Source organism: Lethenteron reissneri, unplaced genomic scaffold, assembly GCF_015708825.2.
Source record: "Lethenteron reissneri isolate LAM-NWPU_2019-01 unplaced genomic scaffold, ASM1570882v1 scaffold_136, whole genome shotgun sequence".
NCBI lineage: Eukaryota > Metazoa > Chordata > Hyperoartia > Petromyzontiformes > Petromyzontidae > Lethenteron > Lethenteron reissneri.
This window is the reverse complement of record NW_026891069.1, coordinates 191,779-203,106: the sequence shown is the minus strand read 5'-3', so window position 1 is coordinate 203,106 and position 11,328 is coordinate 191,779.

Below are 11,328 nucleotides of genomic sequence, written 5' to 3'. Positions count from 1 at the left end.
TTCCCTGCAAGCAGTGACGACAGCATCAGGGCAAGAGAAAGAGGTCAACTTTATGAGAATAAGGCCACGAGATTGACAGTAAAAATCATTCTTCTTTGGTTCTTTCGGTTAAGTCACGTCTAAAGATAAAATAATGAATTAAAATAATAGCATATTCCGACGTTTCGATTGCAACACAAGCAATCATCATCAGGCATAAAAGAAATAGCAACAAAAATCTAACTAGAAAACTATAGACAGAAATACAAGCAGACAGGCATCACAAGGACACCAGAGAGAGGACACATATCGGCACAAGAGAGACGTCGTTTCTGTGACGGTCCCTTAAATATGTAGGGGTGTTAAAGAGAGGGCCCGTTATGCATGGCAGCCTATGGAAAACAAACACAGTGGGCGGGGCTACGTAAGTGCACGAGGAGGTGCCCTCTACGACGTCCGAGACAGACACCCTGGGGGGGGCTGGTTCGAACGTTATGATCCCCCGGGGCCCCACCCCTCAGGGAGGGGTTGGGTATAAAAGGGGATGTTCAAAGGGCTCGAGTCAGTTATGTTTAAGCTAAGGGAAGAAGACTGAAGACGTCTTAGATAGAGCCCTGGACTCCCCTAGTTCGATGTCCTTTTCAGGGCCGGACAGGACTGAGCCAGCGGCGTGGTCCCGAAAGCCAGAGCCGGTGCTCTTGTAAGAGCTGGTCTGGAACTCCGGGTACCGGGCCCGACTTACCAGTGTCGGGCCAGTTAGCCTCCCCTAGCCCATTAGTGGAGGATTCGGGGCTAGGACAGAGCTAGCTAGGGGTGTATCCCGAGTTATACGGGTGAGGGGGCCGATACCCCCTCGAGTGTGTATATGCCCACTGTCGTATTGTGAAATAAATATACGTGTGCCTCAACCTCGGCGTCAAGCGTCTTCACCGGTACTTCAAATATAGAGAGGGGGGCGGGGACGGAGAGAGGGAGGGGGCAGAGAAAATTAGCATATCAATGAGTGGACGGCAACGTGTTGCTGCTGCACAAGTAAGATGACGACGTGGCACGGCACGCAAGCTTGAAAATTAGGAGAAAGGCACACTAAAATTAAATAACCTCGCAAAATATCGAAATGTGATGTAATGCAACACAGAGATATGTGTCCTCTCTCTGGTGTCCTTGTGATGTCTGTCTGCTTGTGTGTCTATCTATAGTTTTCTAGTTAGATTTTTGTTGCTATTTCTTTTATGCCTGATGATGATTGCTTGTGTTGCAATCGAAACGTCGGAATATGCTATTATTTTAATTTATTATTTTATCTTTAGACGTGACTTAACCGAAAGAACCAAAGAATAATTCCTGCAGTCACGAAAGCTCCAAAATTAAGATTGAGTAAAAATCATACGTATTTCCCTCATTAAAATGCAAATCAATTCATAACATTTTTGACATGCGTTTATCTGGATTTTGTTGTTATTCTGTCTCTCACTGTTCAAATAAACCTACCGTTACAATTATAGACTGATCATTTCTTTGTCAGTGGGCAAACGTACAAAATCAGCAGGGGATCAAATACTTTTTTCCCTCACTGTATATTTTTTAACATTCTCTTTTTAAATCCGTTATATTAAGTTCGCTTGCTTGCTTGCTTGCATGCTTGCGTGCTTGCGTGCTTGCTTGCTTGCTTACGACCGTGCAAATCTTTCGGTCGTTTTTTAACCCACTTCCCGTGATCCAATCGAGCTGACATTTTGCACACAGACTCGTTGTGCGAGACAATTAATGTTCGTGAAATTTTTTTTCCAAAATTTTACACTGTTTAGGGAAAACAAATTAAATATTTAATTACCAATTGCTTAATACTGGCAGACAATCATCTGACCCATAGGTGGCAGCCATCTCCAGCCAGAGGACGAGAGGACTCTAGCCGCCACGCATATAAAGGATTTATAATGAAAAACTTTGTTTTTACGGGTTATACTTATTTACGATATGTTTCGGCTTGGGTCTAATTGTCCACGCTCAACCGACGTTGGCTGTAATCGCCCACGGTCCCTTACATCATGGCAAGCTTCTGGGCCACGTCCTGGAGTTCTCCCATCACTAAAGTACATTCATGTTTACGATGTTACCATCGATCTACTTACTGCTGGATGGCTGCTATGAATCTCTACGCGATGTGCTACTTTGTTTGAGCCAATCGTTCTTGGCCAGTTAGGTTTTGCATAATAGTGTGTTAAAAAGAAAAGTTATTTTTACGTATATATATTTTGCCAAAAAGAAAAAAACGAGAGTCGATTTGCATGATGAAAGTAGAGACTGCTTTCATTGTTTGTTATCCGTCAACCCGGTTTTCTAGTTCCCTCATGCAAATCCACTACTTTTTTTTTCTTCAATAGAATCTTGTATCTTCTTCCGCGAAGTTCACATAGTTTCGTGGGTGGGGCTCCCTTTTGTTCGCGAGAAACAGTTCACGTAGACAAAAGGCTTCATCTGTTGGGTGTTTGAACACCTTTAACGCGTCTGGTGTAGGCCAATCAGTTTTAAAGTCAATGCATTCACTGAGTCTCTATGAGTATGGGTCTGTGCGTTTGTATAGGTCTCTATGAGTATGGTTTTGTGCGTCTGTATGGGTCTCTATGAGTATGAGTCTCTATGAGTATGGGTCTGTGCGTCTGTATGGGTCTCTATGAGTATGAGTCTCTATGAGTATGGGTATTTGCGTCTGTATGGGTCTCTATGAGTATGAGTCTCTATGAGTATGGGTCTGTGCGTCTGTATGGGTCTCTATGAGTATGGGTCTGTGCGTCTGTATGGGTCTCTATGAGTATGAGTCTCTATGAGTATGGGTCTGTGCGTCTGTATGGGTCTCTATGAGTATGGGTCTGTGCGTCTGTATGGGTCTCTATGAGTATGGGTCTGTGCGTCTGTATGGGTCTCTATGAGTATGAGTCTCTATGAGTATGGGTCTGTGCGTCTGTATGGGTCTCTATGAGTATGGGTCTGTGTGTCTGTATGGGTCTCTATGAGTATGAGTCTCTATGAGTATGAGTCTGTGCGTCTGTATGGGTCTCTATGAGTATGGGTCTGTGCGTCTGTATGGGTCTCTATGAGTATTGGTCTCTATGAGTATAGATCTGTGTTTGAACACCTCAACGCGTCTGGTGTAGGCCAATCAGTTTCAAAGACAATGCATTTTACGTTAGTATTGTGATTAATATCAGAGCAATGTCTGTTAGCATGTTCACCACAAATTATGTGTGTGTTTAACGCGGAGACGGGAATCCTTGTGTAAAGTAGGAGCCGACACCAGATTGCAGGGGTCTCGTCCTTTATTCCTTTCCTTCCATCCACACCTGTCCCCAGCCGTCCCAATCTCGTTCCCGCCAAAGGCCCCTTCTTCCCGCCCGTTCTCTCCTTATATCTCTTCGATCACCCCTCCCACTAACCCATCTATTGGTGGGAATCCTTCCCCTGACACCCCTACATCACCCCCCCCCCCGGAGAAAAAATAACCGTCCTCGGTTCTGCCTCCCCCATGGACCATTTAAATCTCCCCATGCCTCCCACCACTGACAGTGACGACAGCCCTTAACCCCCCCACAACCATACAATGCAATATAACACAACGAAATCAATTGCGCGGCCTGCCCAGGTCTCCAGCCAGCATCCCGTAACAGCCCGGACATCCACAGGCAGCAGATGACCGTGGCGGCCCCCTCCTTCGAAGGCCCTCTCGTCGCGGTCCCTGGTTCGGTGGTGCCGGTGTCGCCTTGCCTGGCGCCGCTGTCTCTCCGGCCCCCGCTCGTGCCGCCGCTCCGTCAGGCCTCACATGGGGTGCTGTAGGTGACAAAGGAACACAGGGCACCGAATCCCCTGCCGGTCGGCGTGTGGTGGTCGGCGACCTTGGCCTGGGTAGGGATGATGATGACGTTGGCAGTGATGTTGGTGGTGATGTTGGTGAAGATGACGGTGGAGAGATGTATGGCTTAAGGCGGGTGGGGTGTACAAACCATCGTCGCTTACCCAGTTGGACCTGGACGCACTGCGGTCGGAGTGCTTTAATGACCTCAACCGGCCCTTTCCAGGGTCGGTGCAGCTTTGGTGAGAGGCCAACCGGCACCTGAGGACAGTGTAGCCATGCCTGGTCCCCGACTTTGAAGGGCTTGGCTGTCACTGTCCTCTCCCGTATCCGTACATTACTCTCTTGGCTCGTGGCCGATGCGGCCTCGGCTGCTTGGCGGGCCTCTCTCAAATAAATGAGGGAGATCTTTAGTGCCTTCGGCCATGCGTCGGCTCTTGCGGGAATGTCTGTCAGCTGCACCTCAATAGGCGGAATGGGATCCCGTCCGTACATCAGGAAAAACGGCGAGAACCCCGTCGCCGCGTGTGGGGCCACCCTGTACGCCGCTAAGACAGATGGAATGTGGAGGTCCCAGTCGGAATGGTTTTCGTCTACCACTTGGGACAGCATGGCCGCTATGGTGCGGTTAAGCCGCTCTACCATCCCATCGGTCTGGGGATGATACGGAGATGTTCGGACCTTTTTAGTGCCCAGGATAGAGCAGACGTCCTTCAATAGCTGTGAGGAGAAATTCCTGCCCTGATCCGTGAGCAACCGCTCCGGTGCCCCCTTATCAAGGACATAGCCTCCCACGAAGGCATCGGCGATGGTCTGTGCCGTTTGGTCCGGGAGGGCCCACGCCATCGGCCACCTCGTGCAGTACTCGACTCCGACCAACAGGTATTTATTTCCCCGTGGCGTGACCGGCAGTGGTCCCAGGATGTCCAACGCAACCAATTCGTTGACCCTGGTCACCGTGAGGGGCGCCCGGCTTACCCGGGGTGGCGGCTTTCGCCGCGCACATTCGACGCAGGTAGCGACCCATCGATGCACGTCAGCGGTCATACCTGGCCAAAAGTACCGACTCTGCAATGTGTACAGTGTCTTCCGCCCCGCCAGGTGCAGCAGCTGGCGGCCGTGTACGTCCATAACCAATTGTTGACGCAGCGACTCCGGAACTACCAGGCATCGTCGGCGCCCTGTCAGGTCCCATCGCATGAGGAGGTCCTCCCATACGATGTACTCCTCCCCCCCTGCCTCTGTTGAGGCGCGTAGCGTTCGCAGTGGGGCTTCCTCCAGCTGTAGCCGTCGCCAATCGTCCAAGGTCAGCCCCAGGTCGTGGTCGGTCAGCTGGACCTCACCCTGTGCGTCCTCCGTCGTGCGTACGGGAGCGATGACTGTCCCCTCCGGCCTCGCCTCCTTGCAGCGTGCCCCGCCTGTGGTGCATGCACAAGGGCCCTGGGGCGCCAGTCGGGACAATGCGTCTGCGTTGGCATGTCTGGTCCCTTTGCGATGCACTACTTGGTACCTGTACTCCTGCAGGCACTCTATCCATCTGGCCAGCTGGCCCGAAGGCTGGTCGATGCGGAGCGAATACTGCAAGGCCGCGTGGTCAGTGCGGACCGTAAATTTGCGACCATACAGGTAGGGTCGAAATTGCTGCACGAAGTGAACGACTGCCAGGAGTTCCCTACGTGTGACGCAGTAGCGCTGCTCCGCTGATGAAAGCACGCGACTACCATAGGCGATAACCACCTCGCGACCCTGCTGGACTTGCGACAAAACACTGCCGATGCCCACATCGCTGGCGTCCGTGTCCAGGATAAAGGGGAGGCCAAAATCCGGAAAGGCCAATGGTGGTGCATCTGTCAGACGTGAGCGCAGCTGCTGGAATGCCTCTTCCTCTAGAGGGCCCCAATAAAACCTCTGGTTCTTCGCCGTCAACACGTGCAAGGGCTTGGCAATGGTTGCGAAGTTGGGTACGAACCGGCGGTAATAAGAAACGAAACCCACAAACCGGCGTACCTCTGGAACCGTTGTGGGAACAGCCCAGGCCCTCACGCAGGCCGTCTTTTCCGGGTCTGTAGCCACTCCAGACTCACTGACGACGTGGCCCAAGTAGCGTACCGACGACTGCATAAGGTGGCACTTCGACGGCTTGAGCTTCAAGTTCGCGTTCCGGAACCGCAGGAATACCTGACGTAATCGGTCAATGTGTTCCTCGAATGATCGGCTGAAGACAATGACGTCATCCAGGTAGATGAGGCACGTTTCCCATTGGAGGCCTGCTAAGGCCAACTCCATTATGCGTTGGAACGTCGCCGGCGCAGTCTGGAGGCCCATAGGCAGGCAGTTGAACTCGAACAGGCCCTGTGGTGTCCGGAACGCTGTTATAGGCCGGGAGTCCGCGTCTAGTGGGACCTGCCAGAACCCGGACAATAAATCCAGCGTACTGAAAAATTTTGCTCCCGCCAGTGCATCCAATGAGTCGTCAATACGTGGTAGGGGATATGCGTCGGCCAGCGTGACGGCATTGAGGCGTCGGAAGTCCACACAGAATCTCAGTGACCCGTCTGACTTCTTGACTAGGACCACCGGTGCCCCCCAGGGACTCGAGGATGGAGAAATTATGTCGGCCCGCAGCATCTCCTGCACCGCTTGTTGAATGTGCCCTTTTTCCATTGGGCTCATTCTATATGTGTTTTGGCGCAGGGGTGCAGCATCTCCCGTGTTAATGTGGTGCTGCGACAGATTTGTGCGCCCTAGGTCGAACGGTCCCCGGCTGAACACGTCCGAGAACTCATTCAATAATGAGTGCAGCTGCTGTTTTTGGTCGGGCGGCAATCCCGGCTCAGGCCCCGTCAGCTGGTCCATCCACGATTCGGCCCCTCTGTCCTTGGACTGGCTGATGCTGCCTACAAGCTCGGGCTTTGTCCCTGGGGCTCCTAGTGACAAGGGACTAACGTGGGCCAGAACTGTTCCCTCCTGCACCGTCGCTGTTCTATCGGAGGTGTTCAGCACCTGAATGAACAGATGCTGGTTCCTCTGTACAATAGTTTCGGCTCCCACCAGCGCATGGCGATCCATGGCAGCTGACGCCGGAGACACCAGGATGGGTGAGTCTGGTCGGGCTGTCACGAGGGGAGACTGATATTGCAGCGGAATCAGCATCTGGGCTGCCGGGGGAATGGAGACAGACTTACTGACCAGAGCCTGCACGTAGGGTACACCCCGGCTGGCCCCCTCCGCCTTTAGGAAATGGAGATGCGTTCCCTGGACTTCCACCCGCCCATTGGCCAGATCGATTTTCATTGGCATCCGCCTCAGAAAGTCCGTCCCCAACAGGCAGGGTACGGGCAACGTTGCGGAGACAAGGATGGGTCCTGCTACCGAAAGCTGCCCAATCTGTATCGGGGCTTCAACCTGGCCCAGGAAGCCCATGCTGCCTCCATTTGCTGCAATGAACGTTGTCTTGACGGGGACTAAAGGTCGGATTTTATCCGGCAGCATCTCGTGCATGGTGCTCGAGATGATCGTGGCTGATGCCCCCGTATCCACCAAAATACGTGCCGACACTCCCGCGATTTCACCGACCAGGACCGAGGTTCCTGACGTGGCCGCTACCACCCGCCTTGCCAGCTTCCTCCATTGTGTGGCTGAGTCCGGCCACTGACCAGGCGGCGTCTCGTTATCCTGTGGTGCATGGTGAAATGATGGGGGATGGATGTGAATGGACTGAAGATGGGGTTCCTCCCTTTGGAGTGTGTCGCAGCAGGGTGAACGCGCCCTTGTTACATAGTGTGGGCTTACCCCTGGGTTGCGGGCTGGGCTCTCTATGTGGTGCAAATTGCCCCCCTTTGGTGACGTAGGATGGGCCCCCCTTGTGGTGTGGGGGGCCCCCCCATTGTAGGGGGCAGTGGGGACTGGGGGGTGGGCCTTCCCGTGAGCCCCTCCCTTCTCCCCTCCCTTCCCTTTGTCACGGGGGCGTGGTCCCCCTGGTTCCGTCTCGCTCTGCCGCAAAGCGGTGGTGAGGCGGCCCGTGGAACTGCTCCAGGGCGCAATGTCAATCTTGTGGGCTGCCTCCGCCCCCGGGCCGTTTCCCCTGGCAACTCGCCGGCGTTGCAGGCAACTGGTGACGTCACGCCCGCCGGCGACGTCACGCCCGCCCGCGACGTCACGCCCGCCGGCGACGTCACGCCCGCCCGCGAAACCACGCCCGCCCGCGACGTCACGCCCGGCCGCGAAACCACGCCCGCCCGCGATGTCACCTCCGCCCGCGACGTCACGTCCGCCCGCGACGTCACCTCCGCCCGCGACGTCACGTCCGCCCGCGACGTCACCTCCGCCCGCGACGTCACGTCCGCCTGCGACGTCCCTCCCGGCCTCGGCGCGACTCCCGACGCGGTCTCCGGCCTCGGCGCGATCCCTGACGTGGTCCACGGCCCCGGCGCAATTCCCGGCGCGATCCGCGACACCACTTCACTCCCGGATGCAACGTCACGTCCGTTCGCGACGCCACTCCGGGTCGCGACGCCACTTCTGGTCGCGACGCAATCCCAGGCCCCGGCGCTATCCCCGGCGCGATCCCCTTCCCCTGACCCGGACAATGGGGACCGGGGAACGACACCGACGGCGCCCACCCCGAGGAGACTCCCGGTAAGTTCGCGGCGTCGGAATTATAATTGCTCGGCCCGACCGAGAGGCCGGGCGGGACGGCGTCACTCGCCTGGATCCTGTCGGCGTTCGGCCCCGGCGGGTTCCAGGTGACGTTGGCGGCCTCCGGCTCTGTGCGACACCCCCTCGCCACATGCCCCTCTCGACCACAATGGTGGCAGACCCACGGGGCGTTCCGTCGGGGGGGCTCGGCGCGATGTTGTAGAGGCGGCTGCCAGCGACGCGGCGGTTGGTCGCGCCCCTGGTCCTTCTGCTCCGCCAGTCCCCGGATCGCCGCGTACACCTCCCGCAGCGATGGCTCCGTCTCAGACGTCGGGGGTCCGTCCCCAGCTGCCCCACAGGCAGCCTGTGGCGACGGTGCAGGTTCGGCGGTTGGTGTTGCTGGACCCAGTAGCGCCGCAGCAACGGCTCGGCTGTTCCCCCCCGCCGCGCCAGCCACCGGGCCCACGGGTGGCGCCCGGCCCATGACCTGCTCGTGGGCTTGGATGGTCCGGGCAGCCCACAGCGAGGTGCGTTCCCCCGGCGTCACCACGGGCATTACAACGCCGGCGCGGCAAGCGTAGGCGATGAGGTGCTCGACCACGAGGTCCTCGAGCGCTTCTTCAGCCAGGCGAGGGAAAGCTCTCCTCGCCAACACGAGCAGCGCACCCCTGTAGGATAAAGGGGATTCTTTAGCCCCTCGCTGGCGATCCTGGAACCGTTTAAAGGCTCCTTCTGCCGGGCAATAGATCTCCCCCAAAGCCTCGTAGGCCGCCTGTTGCGTGGTCTTGCTGTGCGAGGGAAGGGAGGTGTAAGAGGCGATTGCTTCCTTGCCCAGAACGGATGGCAGCGCTCGTAGTGCCTCTTCGTCTGTCCACTCGAGAGCGTGGAAGGCAGCCTCGAATCGGCGGACAAACTCCTCCCAGTCTTCTTCCTCGGCCACGAACTTGTCGACGGGCCCCAGCCGACGCGGCCGTCCGGCCACCTGCTCTCCGTGTCGGGTGGTTAGCCCTGGGGGTTTTGGCGGGACCGGCGGCGGCTGGCGTGACGAGGTTGGTTGCGGCTCTTGCCCGGCCGGCTGGTCGGCCTCCGGGTCCCGTGGCCTCTCCTCCCGTAGTACGCGTGGGGGTGGGGGTCCCGGTGCTGGCGGGCCCCCCATAGGGAGCCTCTGTAGGAGCTCCTGGAGTGCCCTCTCCACGCGGGCCATGCGGTCCTCCATGGGGTCCTCCAGGCGATCCGGGCCCCCTGCTGCTGCTTCTGATAGCAGGCCCCCTTGTTGCCCGGGATGGGAAGGATCCCCGGCCCCTGCTTCCTCCTCCCTTGGCTCTTTCCCGCGGGGATTTTTCTTTGTAGCCATGAGATCCCACCGCTGCCACCAGATGTAAAGTAGGAGCCGACACCAGATTGCAGGGGTCTCGTCCTTTATTCCTTTCCTTCCATCCACACCTGTCCCCAGCCGTCCCAATATCGTTCCCGCCAAAGGCCCCTTCTTCCCGCCCGTTCTCTCCTTATATCTCTTCGATCACCCCTCCCACTAACCCATCTATTGGTGGGAATCCTTCCCCTGACACCCCTACAGTAGTATCATTTTAATTTCCGTGGCTCTTGATACTCGCCAGAAAACAATGTACCCCCATAATACAGCTGCTGCTCACCCCAAGCTATGAGTGTGGCCCTGTGTGTGTGTACACACTGTGTGTGTACACGTACACACTGTGTGTGTGTACGTACACTGTGTGTGTGTACACTGTGTGTGTACCTGTGTGTGTGTACCTGTGTGTGTACCTGTGTGTACCTGTGTGTGTACCTGTGTGTGTATACCTGTGTGTGTACCTGTGTGTATTCCTATGCGTGTACCTGTGTGTGTGTACCTGTGTGTGTGTACCTGTGTGTGTGTAGACCTTTGTGTGTGTACACTGTGTGTGTGGACCTGTGTGTGTGTACCTGTGTGTGTGTGGACCTGTGTGTGTGTTAGTGTCTATGTCTGTGTGTGTGTCTGTGTGTGTGTGTCTGTGTATCTCTGTGTGTGTGTCTGTGTGCGTCTGTGTGTGTCTGTGTGTGTCTCTGTGTGTGTCTGTGTGTCTATGTGTGTGTGTCTGTGTGAGTCTTTGTGTGTCTGTGTGTGTGTCTGTGTGTGTCTGTGTGTGTCTGTGTGTCTCTGTGTGTGTGTGTGTCTGTGTGCGTCTGTGTGTCTCTGTGTGTATGTGTGTCTGTGTGCGTCTGTGTGTCTATGTGTGTGTGTCTGTGTGTGTGTGTGTCTGTATATGTCTGTGTGTGTGTCTGTGTGTGTGTGTGTCTGTGTGTGTCTGTCTGTCTATATGGGCGTGGCTGTGTGTGTGCGTGTCTGTGTGTGTCTGTGTGTCTATGTGTGTGTGTCTCTGTGTGTGTGTCTCTGTGTGTACGTGTCTGTGTGTCTGTGTGTGTCTGTGTGTCTGTGTGTGTGTGTCTGTGTGTATCTGTGTGTACGTGTCTGTGTGTCTGTGTGTGTGTCTGTTTGTGTCTGTGTGTCTATGTGTGTGTGTCTCTGTGTGTGCGTGTCTGTGTGTCTGTGTGTGTGTCTGTGTGTCTATGTGTGTGTGTCTCTGTGTGTACGTGTCTGTGTGTGTCTGTGTGTCTGTGTGTGTGTCTGTGTGTGTCTGTGTGTCTATGTGTGTGTGTCTCTGTGTGTACGTGTCTGTGTGTCTGTGTGTGTCTGTGTGTGTGTCTGTGTGTGTCTGTGTGTCTATGTGTGTGTGTCTCTGTGTGTACGTGTCTGTGTGTCTGTGTGTGTCTGTGTGTCTGTGTGTGTGTCTGTCTAGGTCGACTCAGCCTTAAATGAGTACCTGGTGCGGTGTGTAAACATCGCCACTAGGGAGACAAAGGCGGTC